Source organism: Chelonia mydas, chromosome 3 (genome assembly GCF_015237465.2).
Source record: "Chelonia mydas isolate rCheMyd1 chromosome 3, rCheMyd1.pri.v2, whole genome shotgun sequence".
Lineage (NCBI taxonomy): Eukaryota > Metazoa > Chordata > Testudines > Cheloniidae > Chelonia > Chelonia mydas.
Window position 1 is genome coordinate 87,444,461 of NC_057851.1, and position 17,971 is coordinate 87,462,431.

Consider the following 17,971-nt stretch of genomic DNA (forward strand, 5'->3'; position numbering starts at 1 on the left):
ATGAGATTGTGTGGGGATGGGGGTGGAAGGGGGGAGAATCTGAAACTTAACTCAGTCCTTTTATATAAAGGGATCTAAACTTTCCATTGTAGAAGGGGAACCCAGATGCTTGTTCTGGGGCTTGTTTTTGTTTACATTTTTTCTGTAAACAAGCTAGGAGATGCTAAGCCCTCACCCCCCCGGGGGTTTGTCTGTGTTCCAGTGATTCTTGGCATTAAAGAGTAATACTTCCTTCCATAATCTCCAGTTTAGAGGAGGGAACAAAAAAGGTTTAAGTGGCTTGTGATCAGAGTTGTTAGAGCTGGAATTAGAATGTACTAAGCCTTGATCTACCCTGTATTTAGTCCACTAAACCAATATTCCTCTCAGAATTACTTTTCTGTAGCCCAGTGATCACATTAGCCATTCAGCTGTGGAGTAGCTTCAGCTGCCAATAGCCAGCTAGGGTGAAGTCTGTGATTAATTTAGTGGAGTTTAAAAGGCATGACTTCATACTGCAAGTTGTGCTGAGGTCTCCTTCCAAAATCAGGAATCACTGAATAGTGGGCCTCAGAGGCAAGCTCTGATCTGCCTCCACAGATGACTGAACTCTGAATAACCTCGTGATCTGTTGTAGGTTCCCCATATTTTCAACCTTAATAATTTAGTATTCAGAGTGTAGATCTAAACCATCTTTTCATGGGGAAAGGTCTATAAACAACTTTCTTAAATTTTAAGATAAGATTCACACTAAAGATCCTTAAAATGAGGGAGTAGATGCACAGTTGGATTGGTTTTTATCAGTAGTGACAAAGCACTTAAACTTAGAGACCTTACATGTAAGGAATGTTGTCTCAGTTCATCATAACAGGTGCTGGTGGTAACCTCTGTGGTTTGGTTACAAAATATTCTTGTGATAACTTTGTGAAACTGCTTACACGACTGAAACTTGGGAAACTTATCCCAAGCTGCTTCCTAGGATCTTGAGTTTCTCTTAGTGGAAAAGGGGATTTCTCCATCATAAACAATATCACTATGTACACACAGCCGTCTTGTCAAGCATTTTAGAAGGGTTGATGTCAGGATTTTTTGGAGCAGCAGGACTGAGCCCTGTGGGTAGGGTCCAGCTGAGATATTTTGTAAAAGCTTTGTATTCACAATGAGAAGAATCCACAAATTGTATGTTTGAGAGGGTCAAACATGGACAAGGGTGATCTAGTGAATATAGCATACTTGGACTTTCAGAAAGCCTTTGACATAGTCCTTCACCAAAGGCTCTTAACTAATTAAGCAGTCATGGGTTAAGATGGAAGGTCCTGTCATGGACCATAACTGGTTGGTTAAAAGACAGGAAACAAAAGGTAGGAATAAATGGTCCATTTTCAGAATGGAAAGGGGTAAATAGTGGAGTCCCCCAGAAATCTTTACTGACACCAGTGAGGCTAAACATTCACAAATGAGCTGGAAAAGGGGGTAAACAGTGAGGTGGCAAAACTTGCAGATCTAAAATTACTCCAAATAAGTCCAAAGCAGATAGTGGAATGTTACAAAGGGATCTCAGAAAACTGGGTGACTGGACAACAGTGATGAAATTCAGTGTTGGTAAATGCAAAGTAATGCACACTGGAAAACATAATCCCAACTACACAGACAAAATGATGGGGGTCTAAATTAGCAGTTACCTCTCAAGAAGGATCTTGGGGTCATTGTACATAGTTCTCTGAAAACTTCTCCTCTATGTGCAGTGGCAGTCAAAAAAGCTAACAATGTTAGGAACCATTAGGAAAGGGATGGTAAGACAGAAAATATCATAATCCTATATAAATCCATGGTACACCCACACACTGAATACTGTGTACACTTCTGGTCTCCCCCTCTCAAATGGAAAAGTTACAGAGAAGGGCAACAAAAATAAGGATATGAAACAGCTTCCATACAAGGAGAGAATAAAAAGACTAGGACTGTCCAGCTTGGAAAAGAGATGACTAAGGAGGTGGGGGGACCTGACAGAAGTCCACGAAATCATGAATGCTGTGTAAAAGCGAGTATGGAGGTCTTATTTACCTTTTCACATAACAAGAACCAGAGCTCACCCAGTGCAATTAATAGGCAGTAGGTTTTAAAACAAAAGGAAGTACTACTTCACACAGTGTGTAATCAACCTGTGGAACTTGGTTCCAAGGGATGCTGTGAGAGCCAAAACTGTACCTGGGTTCAAAAAAGAATTAGATACATTCATGGAGGATAGGCCTACCAGTGGCTATTAGAACAAGATGGTTAGGTATGCAACCTCCTGCTTTGGGTCTCTCTAAGCCTCTGACTGTCAGATACTGGGACTGGATGACAGGGGATATATCACTTGATGATTACCCTTTTCTGTTCATTACCTCTAAAGACAGGATACTGAACTAATGGACCATTGGTCTGACCTAGTATGGCCATTATGTATTTTGCACCAGTTAATCAAGCCCCCTAAACTCTGACCCACAGTGAAGTGTCTTGCATTTGGAAGTGAGTGCCCTGTTCTAGATTTCCCCCGCACACTCTACTCCCTGTTTCAGACATCCTGTATAACACCTGCCTGTGATAATGGGAAGTCCATTCTCATGTAATACCCAACGCTTGCTGCAAGTTAACTACACCATAGCCCTGAACATCAGTATATTTTTTCTTTGAGCTAAACTCTTATACCTAGCTAATATTAGCTTTCTAAATTACTTGCTGCTGTGAAAATCATTGAGCTGCAAAGTCACCCGAGACCATTGTGAGCTCTCTGCATGGGATCTGAAGAGAGGTAAATTTGGGAAAACCTAAGACTCTGCACATCTTGGTGTGGACCTCTGGTTTGGGGGGGGAGGGTAGCAAAGCATTGGCAAATTAGGCATTCAGCACAGTGGCTCATGCATGGAGGAGCTAATGCTTACTTGGGTTCTCTGGTTTGGGGGGCTGAAGCCTGATAGTTGCTTGTGGGGATACTGTACTTCTGGGGCTGCAGGCATTTTATCCCCTTGCTGACCAGTACAAAAATTTTCATGAGAACTGACTTGGGTTATAAATACTTAACGTGCCAAAATTTAAACAGCCAGAGAACTGAGAGAGTAACTTGGTTTCAGAGGAGACTTAAAGTGATGGACATGGACACAAGCTACTTGGAGATAAGGGCTCTCCCCACAAGATTTTGGTTATATTGTAATTTGCTCTTTCTTTTTTACCAGTTATACTTAGGATTTATAGGGAAAGAGATGGTAGATTTACTCAAAGTTGGCTTTTCTGAATACCACTATTACTTGAAGAGCAGAGGCGGCTACTCATAAAGACATATGTTTGTAGAGGTTGGCACAATATAGAATCCCTCCTGAATTCTATTGGGGAAGGATCCTCATTAATTGTGCAAATCTCAACTCTCAGCAATACCCACAGACTCCATTCTGCCTTTTCAGTCAGATAGTTGACTTTTGTGAACAGTGAGGGGAGAGAACAGCTAGAACAAAGGCCTAAGGGGACTGCTTGTATTTTACTTATACAATATTTATCTATTGAATGTCCCATTGCTTTTGTATTATGAGGGAGGGTAAATAGGAATGTCTGGTAACCTTGGAAAATGTGATAAAGAGATGATACCACGCACAAGTAAATTTGATCTGGTTACATTCCCAAACATGGATGCCACCTTCTCGCCAAAGATGTGGCAATAACAAATAAAGCCAGCCAGCCAGCTCAGTAGCCTTTCAGGCATCTGCTGCCTCCACATTTTCCACTATAGCTATGCTGGCATGTTCGTGTCCCCTTCTAGTTTAAAAATCCTTTCATGATATGTGCTTCTCTGGCTGATCTGAGGTTGACAGCAAGAGCAATGAGTTATCATTCAGTGTCGTAACACCAGCTCTGGCTAAAGCTGTGGAGAGCAGGTGCTGGTCACTGTGTAGTGCACTGGGATGAATGCTCTGTGACCCTATGGATAAAAATCCCATGGAAACTTTGGGGGGGGGGAATCTAAAAACCTTGTTTACCTTCATAATTAAAAGAAAATAGACCCTGCTGTGGGTCCTGGCATACCTTTCAATCAGCCAAGACTTACAGGAGGGTTATCAAACCACCAAGAAAATCAAATGTACCTTTTTTTTAAAAAAAAAGAGAGAGAGATGCAAAGCATTTTCTTGCCCTTTCAAGCAAGCATGACCATACGCTGACCCAGTCATATGTGATTCCCCCACGAAAGGGGCATGCTGCAGGAAATGTTCATGTTTTGGATTCATATTATGTCAGGCACATGGGTCTTAAACACATCCAACTTGGATTACTATTTAGAAATGAATGCAACTTCAAATCCAATGTTACTGACACCATCTACTTCCTCCAACCAATTGAAACACCACCATATGTAATTAGCAATATATCACTGGGTTTCAGCTTGGAGCAAATGAGTTCCCAGGGACTCTTAAGGTTTAGGACTCTAATCCAAGCATTCCAACAACAAAGCAGTACTCAATCTGAAGTTCTCCCTCCAAAAGCTAAAATATCAGGAGGGAGACCACCCATTTCCCAGTCAGAGAATTTTTATCTACATACTACTTTATAACTTTCTCAAGAGAGATCTGTCCACTTCATGTGCAAAAGACAACCTCCTCAGTATCCTGCTTTTTACTTTTTGGTTTACCTACTTCTTTAAAAGTGTTTAACCAAAGTGCTACTTATCTTTTTGGTTTTCCTCTATACATGAACTCTTTCCAGCTTCCCATTATAAAATTACCTGTTCATCAGAGCACCTTTCCTAGAGAAGACTCACAAAGCACTTATTACACATGTTCTGGAACAACATGGATTTGTCAATGCTACTAAGAGTCATATGACTCCACACAGTTTATTACATCTGGGGAAGTCCTAGATGCCAACTTTCAAAGTGGCTTTTGTTTTTTGTTTTCTCTAGCTGGAGCTGGTGCCCAAGATACCACAAATGTCATCAATTCTCCAGTTACATCTTGAAGACTCTGATGGCTTCCTGGACTGATGTACTGCTGTGGGTGAAGTTCTATGTACTTCCTCTCAAGAAGTTTTTCATTTTCCTTAGCCCACAGTCTGTGTCCTCCCTAGTCCTAGTGCTCAAAGGAGCATAAAGAGAACATGTTCGCTCTCTCTGTGGCTAGAAGAAGGTAGGTACTCAGATGGACACAGAATGTCAGGGTTGGTGGTGACAATCAGTGGCCATTTCAGAAGCTCAGTCTGTTCATGTTCCCTGACTGAGCTCCAACACCATATCAAGTGGCTTGAGCTCAGAGCGATCAATTATGCCCTAACAACCCCAGCTCCGATCCTGATCAACAGGCATCCTTGTGATATCTTACAATGCTTTCAGCAGGGGCTTATAACAATGAGCAAGAGAGAGGTACCAAATCCTTGCTCCTTCTACAGGAGCCCAATCTCCATTCTTCTTGGGGAGACAGGAATCTACACAAAAGGGGAGCTAAACATGAAAGATAGGTCAAGCTGGTAAAGAATAGACCTGGGAGAGTGGAGCCCAAGCTCTTTTAGGGGAGACTTGGGGCCCTGTATACCCATCAGTTGACCTGTTTACATTTGGGACCAGACAAAGGTACTGAAATTTTCCTTCCAGATATAGCAATGAATAAAGGATTGCTGCAGTTTTGCGCTTCCCCCATTGTCAAAAGCATTATTGTGGGTTTTATTACCATTCATAGTGCTCTCCAGTACTATTCACCAGAAAAAGACAGCAGAAGTGAGGCTGATGGCTCCACATTCTTCATGGCTCTCAGATCCAGTTCAAATGGCACCCATCACTCTGGTATTCTTCCCTCACAGGAAAGACCTGCTCTCACAAGGATCAGTTCAGCAGCCAGGTCCAAAGAAAATGAAATTACCTGCTTGGTATTTGAGAGGCACCAATTAAAATAGGTTATTCAGACATATGCATAAGCACTTTTCTTAGGTTCCAGAAGTACTCCATGAATAGCGCATTGTTCTGAATCACCTACTATGTTCACTATAAAATTTTAGAGCTCTCTTCACATCCAGAGTATACCAGAGGTTCTCAAAATGTGGTTTGTATGTGGGCAAAAAGATGGAATGAATTCTTATGACCTATAGAATACAGAGCATATTGTAGGGGTAAAGGTTGTATTAACTCTTTGCACACCTTTGCCCTCTTCAGGTGTCCAGTACGTCTATTGATGAAGCACCAAACTCCAAAAGTCTCCTTACCAAAAGGGATTGTCACCAGGAAGACAACCTTTAGAAAGAATATAAAATCACTATTACTAAGGGATCAAAAAGGATAGTTGGTATTAGATTTTAGTCCCCTGGCTGCATTTCCATATTAGCCTAAGCCTGATTTGTGAAACAACTCTGAGAACGCTGACGTCCAGATGAAATGATGTCTTGTTCTCACATGCTGCTTCTAGCAACGTTGGAAAAGGTCACCAGTTTTACCCTTGCTTTGACTAGACCCATACTAATGTCTTTGCATCCTGCCTTAAATAAATAAACCGAGTCTTTGAAAATCTAGTTCTTGTTCTGTACCATGTATCATCATCATTCCCCCACAAAAAATGGGTTAAAATGGCTAAATCTCCTCTGAATGGCTGTTGTCATTCACTCAGCCATGGCAGCCTCCTGGTTCAAAGGATCATATGCAACATACAGAGGTCATGTAGGGGGCCATCTGGTTATCTTTCAATCTTCACTAAGTTGACAAACATTCAAACTTCTTCTCTTAACTTACCCCAAAATGTCCAGTCCACAGATCCATCCCACCGAGCACAAGTATAAGTATTGCCGTTCTGAGGGAAGGTTTATGCTACCATAGTTCTCCTCCGTTTCCTCATTGATGCACAGTATTTGTCTGCCTGCCTGTAGCTGGTTGTGAAGTGTTTCATATAAATTTTTAAATTTTATTTTCTATAGCCTGTTCATTAAAGGAATTCATTCTACAAAGCAGCTGGAACTGCCTGGGTCTTCAGGGTTGTGGCTGCTCCCAGCCTGCCTTCACTGACAGGTCTGGTTCTGCTTCCAAGGAACTGCAAGTGCAAAGTAATACCAGAATTAATTATTGTCTCCATTTGATGAAAGCACAAGGATATATTATGTCAATTAACATAGCCACCTCTGTTCTTTAAAGGAAAAACTCAGTAAGCATAAGAGAAATAAGTCACTTAACTTATTTTAAATGTCCTCTAACATTTATGAAACATATTAATTTTTAAATCTACCTGTTGGGATTCCCTCATGTTTCATAATTTCAGTTTCTATATGAAATCAAGATTGCATTGAATGATCCAGAGTGATTTGCTAGCTGTGGAAGATTTTCCTTTAAAAAAGAAATTAAATGTAAGTCTTCATAGTTCTATGAATATCTCTCTCCTATTAATTAAGGATTTTCTGTAATTAAAATAGATTGGTTTATGTAACTCAAATGTGCATACAGATGGTTTCAGTCTTCATCTGCTTAAACCAGATGTGCCATCTGTGTTGCTTTAGTTTACAAGCTTCATAATAATTTTCGAGATAGGACTCTTAATTTATCTTGCTGGCAGGGACTGCATCACAGGATTGTCACATGCTGACAAGTCAGCGTTTCACAAAGGCATTCATTTACCACTAGAAGAGTGTAAGGGAAGAAATCTATTTCCTCACTGCTAACATTTTACAGGATGCTGACTTGTGTGCTACTGCCCTCTACTGGATGGGATCTCTCAGCACTTGGAGTGGGGGCCGAGTGTAATGGCTTTGCTCTCTTGCAGCTTTCCTGAACTGAGGCTCCCAGCTCCGGTCCTGAGAGCTAATGCAGAATCTCCTTCATCTCAGCTGGAGCACAAGGAGTTCTACCTCATGCTATGTGAGGTTTACAGACAACAAGGTTTCTAAGCATGTGGCTATATACCTTATCTGTATCACAGGAGTATTACTAGTGAATGCCAACAACTTCTGGCTCTGCCTGCCAAGAGCTGAGCTGCTCTGAAACTATTGAAATGTTAGTTTAAATGAGTTAAACAAGGGCCACACTTTAAATATACACTAACCATTACTGCAGATCTGCTAAGTTTAAAAGATATGTTTGTAAGCACTTCCCTTGCTACACATTTCTGTGTTAAATGATGCAAGACCTTATTGAATTCTATTGATTCAATCTATCGAGAGCCTTCAGATTGTTCTTAAATTGCATCTGAAACCACAGTCTTAGAGGCTGAATAACGTTAGGTATCTTTACGTAAAGGTGCCTCAATGTTGAAGCCCTTCATAAATTAATATTTAATGAAACTGTTTGCCTTGAGGTTTTTCTCTGTCCAAGCTAACTGGCTGAATACCAACACATGCCCTGGTTGTTTTATTTCCCAGACAAACTTTTGCTGCATTAAAAGAATGTATATTCCCTATCCCGCAAAGGTTAATGTTGTCATGTCTACAAATGGGTTTTTTTTAGTACTATTATTTTTTGTCTATGTCGTTTAAAAACAAAACAAAACCCCAAACCTAATAGATTGATGACTAGACAACAAGTTTAGATGGAAAATGTAAGTGCCTAAAATGACAGTTTTGTAAATAGGTCACTTCAAGGTGGGTGAGGTAGTATCTTTTATTGGACCTACTTCTGTTGGTGAGAAAGACAAGCTTTTGAGCCCCACAGAGCTCTTCTTCTTTGTTCATGTGGAGGTGTGTATTGTAATCTGTTTCAGAGAAAGCTTTGAATCAGTTACCAAAGTCAAAACCTTCTTCTTTCACTTTGCCTATAAATCTGCACCAAGGCATTACCACAAGAATGCTTGTTTGTGCTTTATTTGGAGAATAAAAAGGCAAAGCTTGCATCAGGAAACTTTATTTTTTTAAAGTATTTTAAGTAGTGCCCAATGTCTATAATTGGCTGTGCGGTGCCCTTTTACTTGATTTCTTTCATGTATCGTTCATCTGGTTGAAATATATCATTAAGTATTTATAAACAAAATCTCATGCTACTATAATGGTTGAGTAGGTATCATAGCTGAATAAAGTCAGAATACTGTGATGGATGTAGACAATGTAGATACTAAAAGAAAAACTTAAGGGTAGGATTTTGAAAAGCACTTGTTGGCCTATGTCCCCTCTGAAGTCACTGGGAGTTTCAACAATGACTTCCATGGGAACAGAGGTAGGCCAATAATGAGAACTTTTGAAAACCCCACTCTAAGTCTTTAAGTAACTGTGCAAAGTGACACTTTCTCAATAAATACCAAATTTCCACAATGGTCAAGTAAAATGTTCTAATTTATAGTAATGACCTAAGTTCACTTTTTAAAAGAAAAATTTGATCATACTATGGATTTGGTGACAGAGTACTTATTAGACTTCTAAAATGTTCTAATGAAAGTAAAACTTACAAATTTGCCCAGTGCTAAAGTATCTGTTTGCTCTTGTATTTAGCTGTGATGCTGGAAGGACCTTCCCCAGACCCAAAGAAGAACTCTGTGTGGCTCGAAAGCTTGTCTCTCTCAGCAAGAGAAGTTGATCCAATAAAAGATATTACTTAATTCACCTTGTCTCTCTAATATCTCGGCACTGACACAACAACCACAACACTGCATACAACAATGCCAAAATGACTGACTCAAGTTATCTATCCTACTGCCTTACTCAACATCCCACTACCATCCCCGCCCAGAACAAGCCTCAGAAAGCAGGCTTTGCAGTGGACTCTGAAAGCTATCAAATCAATTATATGGCAGACTGGCAATGGAGAGGGAGGAATGAATTCTAGAATCAAGGGCCTCTCACAGAGAATCCCCAGCCAGCGGCTTCTCTCATTTAAAGGGCTAGCATGAGTACCTTTGATCACAATAGATCAAAGGTAATCATGCTAGCCCATACCATTTCAGTCATTTTAAGATTGTAAACTCTTTTAATTTCACTCAGATATTAGTTGGCACTGACTGCTAATCATAGAACATAGGGCTAAAGTGCTCCCTAGGGGAAATACTATTAAATAAACTGCTTGCTACAGCTGCAACTTCCAGATGATTTTAGCCCCCTTAAGATTATATTGCTTTAATCCAGTCTTGAGGTGACAGAGGCATGAATGACTATGGTATAGGACTCTTGTGACTTTTTTTCTCACTTACCCCTTGTGACAATCTGGTCTGTTGAACAGCTGTGTCCCCTCAATTCTCCAAGTTGGGGTGCCTTTTACACTGCTTCGCCGTGAGAGCAACCCCTTCTGGCCTGCTCACACACTGCCTCCAGAATGTAAATGACTCCCAGCTATACTACAAGAGTACTACAGCTAACCACTCCTGAATTATATTACAGAGTGACACCAGCAAATTCCCAGTCCCAGACTTGGCCCCAGAAATGTGTGTCTTGTACTGTCAACCTCTTTCCTTCTGGACAATACAAGCTCATAGAAAGTCCGTCATTTCATTAATAAAGAATGATATGCACAAACCTTGTTATCTCAAATGGAGTTTCTCAAACACTTCAAACATGCACTGGTTTAGATAAAACAATAAAACAAGTTTATTAACTACTAAAAGATAGATTTTAAGTGATCACAAGTAATGAGGCATACAAGTCAGAATCAGTTACAAAGAAATAAAAGGTAAAAGGCAAACTAATACCTAACTTAACAAGCTAAGTGAATTTTAAGCATATAGGTTTCTCTCATCACTTGCTTACAGCAGTCTGGCTGGATTTCTTTCTGCCAGGATCCGTCCCCCAGTTCAATGATGATTCTTTTGTCTCTTCAGTGTTGTTGCTGCCATGAGAAGAGATAAGGGGAGACAGGGTATCTGGGGAGTTTTTGGTCCTTTTTTATAGCAATTCTCTTCAGTGAGAATCATCTCCAGCTGGAGTTCAGGCATCAGGAAGTTTGTGGGATGGCAACTTCCAGCTGCTATTTTGCCAACATGTAAATTTCTCGCTCATTCCCTTTTTCCTGCCAAAGAATGGCTGCTTAACCAGGTGATGGTCCATTTGATTTTGTTGACACCTGGCTGAGGCATCAGTTTGCTTTTTGTTTCTGAGGAACTGGTTTGGGCCTGCTTTCTAAACCTGGAGCATGTCTTAGCAATGTCATACAGTAGAATCTTATAACTTTATGTACAAAGTTGCCACACACATTTTACCAGGACACTAATGATCAGCAAATTATGAATTTTCAAATGATACCTCACAAGGCATACTTTGTACAAGATTTATCATAGTTTTGCAAAAGTGGTGAACATAAGGGTACAGACTGTCACACCCCTAACTCAAATAAATGCAATGTGTTTTAATGAAAACCTCCCACAAAGGTTTTTCTAAATGAAACCCAATAGATTCTGTGTGATTCTCTTTCTATACATAGTTATTCCTCAGACATAAAAAGGCAGAGGCATGCATCATCAAAATCTTCCAATTCTGTATGTAAAAACCCTTGACCAAGCCCTGGTAATTTGTCACTCCTTGCCAACAGTAATCTGTCCTGTTCTCTAGCCCTGATGCCTGAAACTGTGATGGAAAGCTTAAATTGCATTATAATGTTTAGTCACTAGGTGGCTCTGTGTGAAGAATGCTGCAGCACACTTTAATCGAGCACTGGGGAGTCTAAAACAGTTGTTGCTAGGGTCCATTTTGCCTTTGTCTCTGTGTGACTAACCTGAGACAGTGTCAGAGGAGAAACAATAGGAACTGCTGAATTTTAATAAAAAATGCCGAAGTTTCACACACCAGAGAGCTTCAGTTTGACAGCATCAGACTGGCTTGACTGGAAGAAGTGGTTTGCACATTTTTGCATCACAACTAACTTCCACAAGAGGAGTGGGGAGGTGTGTTCCCGAGTCTATGCCCTGGGCCAGGAAGCTGAACATGTCTTTAAATCCTCTGCCTTTAGAGAGAAGACCCATAAAAAGAATTATGTTTGATGAGCTCTTTATACCTCAGCATAATGTGCAAGCATGTTTCTACCAAAGTGTTGAAAAACCCAGGGAGTCTGTGGAATCTTTTATGAGATATGTATGACATGGCAGAAAACGGATTTTGAAGCCAAAAAGGAAGCATACTTTGGAGACAGAGCAGTGATTGACATTTTAGACAAGGGATTGTCGGAGAACCTGCAAATGAAGAGAGATTTAACCCTTCACACCGCCATAGAAATGTCAATACATTTGAAGATGATTAAAAAACAAAATAGAAGCCAGTGCCTGCCAGAAAGAAACGTAGAGGAAGTCACTTACAAATAGTAATGATAGAAGATCTAACACAGCTGCAAAAAGCAGTTATAATAAAGCCTCAACAGAAATGTGGGGTAAGCCCCAGGCCAAATATAGCACTTCTGAGACTGGATGCACAGGATGCAGGAAAGATCACACTCTAGGAGGGGATTACCCAGCTAGAGGAGCCAAATGCTGTAAATGACCATTGAGAGTCAAGAATCTTTTTTTCTGGGATCAGTCATGAGTAACGACACAGAGCCAGCCTGGACATGGAACTCAATATTTGTGGAAAGACTATTAATTTAAAAATAGAATCAGGTGCAGATGTAATAGTCATCTCAGAAGGGATTTATAATCCACTTCAATCCCTCCTGGAGCTGAAACCTGCAGTTACTGTCCTAAATAGCCCTGGAGGTATTTTGATCTGCATTGGACAATTTTCCACAGACACAACATACAAGAGAAAAGTTTTAATTTGAATGTGTATGTGATCAGAGGACTGGAGGCTGGCACTCTCCTCCATTGCAGTGTGGTTGCCATGGTGGGTCTAGTGAGAAAGGTGGACATTGATGGAATATTTGGTGATACTGGACTTTTAAAAGGAGATCGAGTAGAAATAACCTTAACAGACAATGCTGAACCATCATACCATATAGTGTATGTACCATATTACTGCAGAATTCCTACCCCTTACTTCACAAAGTAGAGACTGAGGTAAAGAGAATGGAAAAGGATGGCATGATTTAGAAAAGCTCTGAGCCAACTACACGGTGCATGTGGATGGTACCTGGTATAAAGAAAAAGTCGGAAAATACGAATCTGTGTGGATCTTAAAAAACTTAATGAAGCAGTTGTGAGAGAGAAACATATCTTCCTGTGATGCTTTGCAGGGTACCCCAGGATTGAGAGGCACCTTGTGACCCCCTGCCTCCAGCAGGAGGGGGTCTTTCTTGTGGTAGCTGGGTGTCAGCTCCCTGTCACTACCAGGCCTTTAGCCACTCGCCTCTGGCCTTCTTTCACCTTGCAAGTTGACAGTGTGTCCAAATCCCCAATCTCTTTTAATCAATCCCATGTGATCTCCAGCCCCTGACCACTGTCTACTCACAGAATTTCCAGATCCCAATCTCCATTTCATATTGCTGCAGTGGTATGCTTCAGCACAAAAGCCTAGAGGTGGTACCTTTGGTCCTGTGCAGCCACACCAATGGAGAGTGCTCTCTTAACACCCTATATTTTCTCATGATCCCCGCCCACCCTGATCTCACCATCAAGCCAGGAGCTCGAAGGAGGCCCTTTTGGCACTGCTAGAGAGCAAGCAAGCTGCTGGGATGGGAACTGTGCCCACGGGCCTGAGGAACAGTCCTTCAGGCTCTTTCCTCATGGCAAAGCAGGTTCCTGAGCATACACGGGTTGATCTGGTGGCTGGAATTTTCCCAGGCCATGCTTGCACATCCTGTGGCCCTGGCTTAAGAGCGGGAAGGGGCTTAATACCCCACCTGAAAGAGCACGCTTCTCACCAAGCTGCTTCTGTCCCTCACCACTGCTCCTCCAAAGGAAGGAAGACCCACAGCAGAGGCCCTGGGAAGAGAGCCACTGCATAGGCTGGGAATCAAATCTACACCCCCTACATGGCAGGTGAGAATTCTACCACTGAACCACCAATGTCCTGCTCCTCACTGACTGCAACCAGACCATGCGTAGCATCCAACAGTCTGAACCCCATGTGATTCAAACAGAGAACCTTCTGATCAGGAATCAGACATGCTACCATTGTGCCAGAAGGCCCACTGCAAGGTAAAGACAGGGCTGGCGTAGCCTGCAGGAGAGTGCTTGAGTGGCTGATAAACTGGTGCTGTCAGGAAGCTAACACCCAGTAACCACAAGCAAGATTCCCTCAGTCTGGAGAAAGGAGGTAACAAGATGATTCACAATCCTGGGTACCCAAGAACCATCACAGACAGCAACTCCAGACTGCTGTTCCATCCCTGGAAAAGCAATCTACCCCCCCAAAAGGCCACAACTGAGATGAGCAGCCATATCAGATCAAGGCAAAAAGAGCTTATGAACATTTTTATAACCGACATCACAGAGAATTGCCTCATCTGGAGCCTGGTGACCATGTTTGTCACCACCACCAGGAGGGAGGAAAAGGATGGAGAACACCAGCTGTTGTTAAAGAAAAAGAACGCATTGTCTAAATCATACACTACTGAGACAGACAGTGGGGAGTTCAACAGAAACCATTGACATGTTCAGTTCATTCCAGAGACTGAACAACCAAATGAGCAAACTCTACAAATTGCAGATGCAGAAGGAGAAGGTTCATTTATTCCAAACCTGTCAGAGACAGCTCTTGCAAACAAAGGCAGCTTAGTTGCCAAGTTGTTACCCATTCTTGTTACCCCAAAAGACAAGTTTTAGGGTGCCCCTAGAATAGTCCACCTCTTGCCCTCTTAATCTGTCCTTCCTAAGGTATGGGTCTCCAGGATAGCTAAGGAAAAACTTGGAGGACATGGATACAGCCTTGCAATAAATGACTGATTGACACAGGCAGTATTCTTTCCAAAACAAAATATCTTTTTATTGATGCAAATAATAATCCCTAATACAATAATAATCTAAAACACAAATCCCTTATAGATGTTATAAGACACAAATCCTTTACAAGTAAAAGAGCACCCCAATCTCAATATCATACAGCTGAGATGATTCTAAGTGGTTGCACTCTCTCACAGATGACCTGTCTATCACAGACTGCTGACAGCAATTCCTAAATGCTTTTAATCTTACGTGTTTCTTTAATATACATCTCTATTAGCTCAGGCTTACACACATACATACTAGATTATGTGATGCTATGCCACACTATAACTATAACTGACAGGCTTACTCTATCTGCTGACTTTGCTTCAGTGGCAGGACTCCTTCTGTTGCTGCCCCTGCTGCTTCTTCAGGGCTGTTGGTGCTGCTACCATTGCTTCTTCTGGTCTGCTACTGTTGCTTGTTCAGGTCCACTGCTGAACAGGATGCTCTGCTACTAACTGCCTGCTCTATCTTCTCCATCTATTCCGATTAGTTCCTCGTCTGCGCCACACCTCACTGACTTCTGTCCACTGACACACTGCCTTTTATATTGTGCTACCTGTCAGTTCTTTTAAACTATCCATTTTTAGCCTCAGCATTTCATTGGCTCTCTGCGCATTTTATTTTTATCCTCCAATTGTTGTCCACTACTTCCATGACTGTTATCTGTCAATCACTGTTGTTTACTATGTTCGTGACCTTTAGCCTACATTCATATTGCACATGCTCAGTAACAAACATTCGTGAACACATGCCAACATTCCAAATATTTCACACATGTTCACTGCTGTTGTTTACCTCAGAGTTATGATTACCGCACCTGACCTTTCCCCTACTTTTGTACTGCACATGCTCAGAAATTCCAGGTGACTTCCAGCTTCCAATGATGAAATGACTCTTGCTTATTCAAAATGGGAGTTACAGTTGCAAAATGGAGTCTGGGGAATTTCTCCGGTATCATTCTGACCATATTGTAAAAACACCAGTATGTTTTAGGGGTGAGTAGCAGACAGACGCGTGTTGAAATTTAATTTTGGTTTGAAAAAAAGAGTCTTATAGTGTTAAAATTGTTAAAATGCAGAAAAGAAAAATTAAAAGGGAAAAATGTATGGAAAATTAAAACTGCATTATAAGGTGTAGTCACTGGGTGGCAGTGTGAAAAACACTGCAACACATCTTTTCCTGAGTGCTGGTGACCATTAATGTTCTTTTTTTACAGTAAAGTAGTTTGCATCCATTTTGCCTGTGTCTGTGTGTGACTAACTGACTGCAAGCTCTTCCTGCTCAAATCCACTCAAAAGGCTGCTGCTCAGATCATCTTCGTTGTCACACCCCCATCTTTAGGTCCCGCCATTGTTTCCCTCATGCCCAATGCATCAAATACATTTCTTGTTTGTGCTTACTATGCCCTTCACAATTTAGCCCCATCCCATCTATCCAATCTATTATCTTATTACAAGGTTAATTCCCACCGAGACTGTGCATTTGATGCCAGCCTCCATCTTCCCATTCTACACTTCTTCAGTAAGCATTTTTGTGCTTTCTCTTATGTCACCAAGTGGGGATATCTACTGGCCAAAATCCGTAACACTATTACCACTTGTCCTTCAAGTCCCCACTCCATGCTCAACTCTGCTGCAATGCATTCAGTAAACTGCAGCCTGTAGTGGCTAGACAGTGATCACTGCTACTGACTGGCCAAGGATTGTGCACATCCTATTCAATTTGTTGCCCTGTTTCCTGCACCCTGACCTGCTTGTTTGCCTCATCCACCTGTTCCATTTTATCTGTAAGTGTTTTGGGACAGGGACAGTCTTGTGTGATGTTTGTGTAGCGCCTAGCTAGCAAAATGGGGTTGGGGCTTTTAGGTGCTACCACGCTATGAATGTAAATACAATAATAACTGCTATTTGTAAAGCATTTTGAGAGCTTCCGATAGAAGGTGCTATAACAGTGCAAAGTATTAGTCCCTGCCAGCGTCCGGAGCAGCAAACCAAGGATCCGAATATGTGACCCTCTCTGGTAAAGAGGGTCTTAGCATCGGCTCATTTAGTTAGTGGAGCAGCCCCAGCTGTGGAACACCTGTCTCTTCTCACCTCTTGAACTCATTTGTCATAAGCATGTGCTGACCAGCTTTCTTTACACAGTCCATCCACTCTTCCTGCTGTGAGTCTTGAATTGAAGAGGTGTGAAATTTCTCTTCTATCTATAGCAGGCTTCCTTCCTGGGCGCCGGGAGCCTGGCAGCAACTGTTTTTTCTGGATGCAGCAGCTGCTTCCCTCACTAAGCACCTCCAGCACACAGCGCTCAAAATCAAGAAGAGAGCAGGGTTCCTAAGGAGCAAACTTCATCTCATTGTGAATTAATAGGCTGGTTTATTTGAAAAACAGAACCAGACGGTTTTATTTATAGTAGAGCTTTAAAATACGATGCACTTGGGTGGGTGGTGAGAGCAATACTTCAGGGAGAGGCGGTTTTAAAAAAGAAAAAGGAAAGGAAATAGGAAATGTATATTAATGCAGTCTCACTGGTATGAACTGGAATGCATTTCAGATGAACAAGTACAAATTCTAATAGTTCCATTAGCTCATCCACATTGCACATAAAATAAACATTTAATGGTTTGATGAGTAATCCAATTACTTGTGCAGACTAGTCAATGAAATGTCTGAGAGCTGTAACTTTTTCCAGTTCCTGATGGTGGTACATAAATTCATACACAACCTGGATATTGCATGTATAGAGCTTATGTTGCATTTATATGATATAGTGAACTGATCAGCTTTATCCATCCATCCTATGCCCTATCTGAAACATGCTCTAATTCTGCTACTGTCTTTGAAATGGATGAAATCAGAGGCAAAAATCAAAGGCTATCATAATGGGATCTTTTATCATCATTCTTCCTCAACCACAGAGGACTAGATCTTCAAAAGTGGGTACAACTATTCTTCACATTCCTTACATATGTGAGCCTCTAGTGGGGAATTACAAAAAGGGAGAAGCAAGCCACTAATGTAAATGATGGATTCTCTGTAACTTTAAGTCTCTAAATCATTATTTGAGGACTTCAGTAACTCAGCCAGAGGTTAGGGGTCTGTTACAGAAGTGGGTGGGTGAGGTTCTGTGGCCTGCAATGTGTAGGAAGTCAGACTAGATGATCATGTTGGTCTCTTCTCACCTTAAAGTCTATGAGTCACTAGAAGGATGTGTATTTGCATATGTGCATTGGGGTC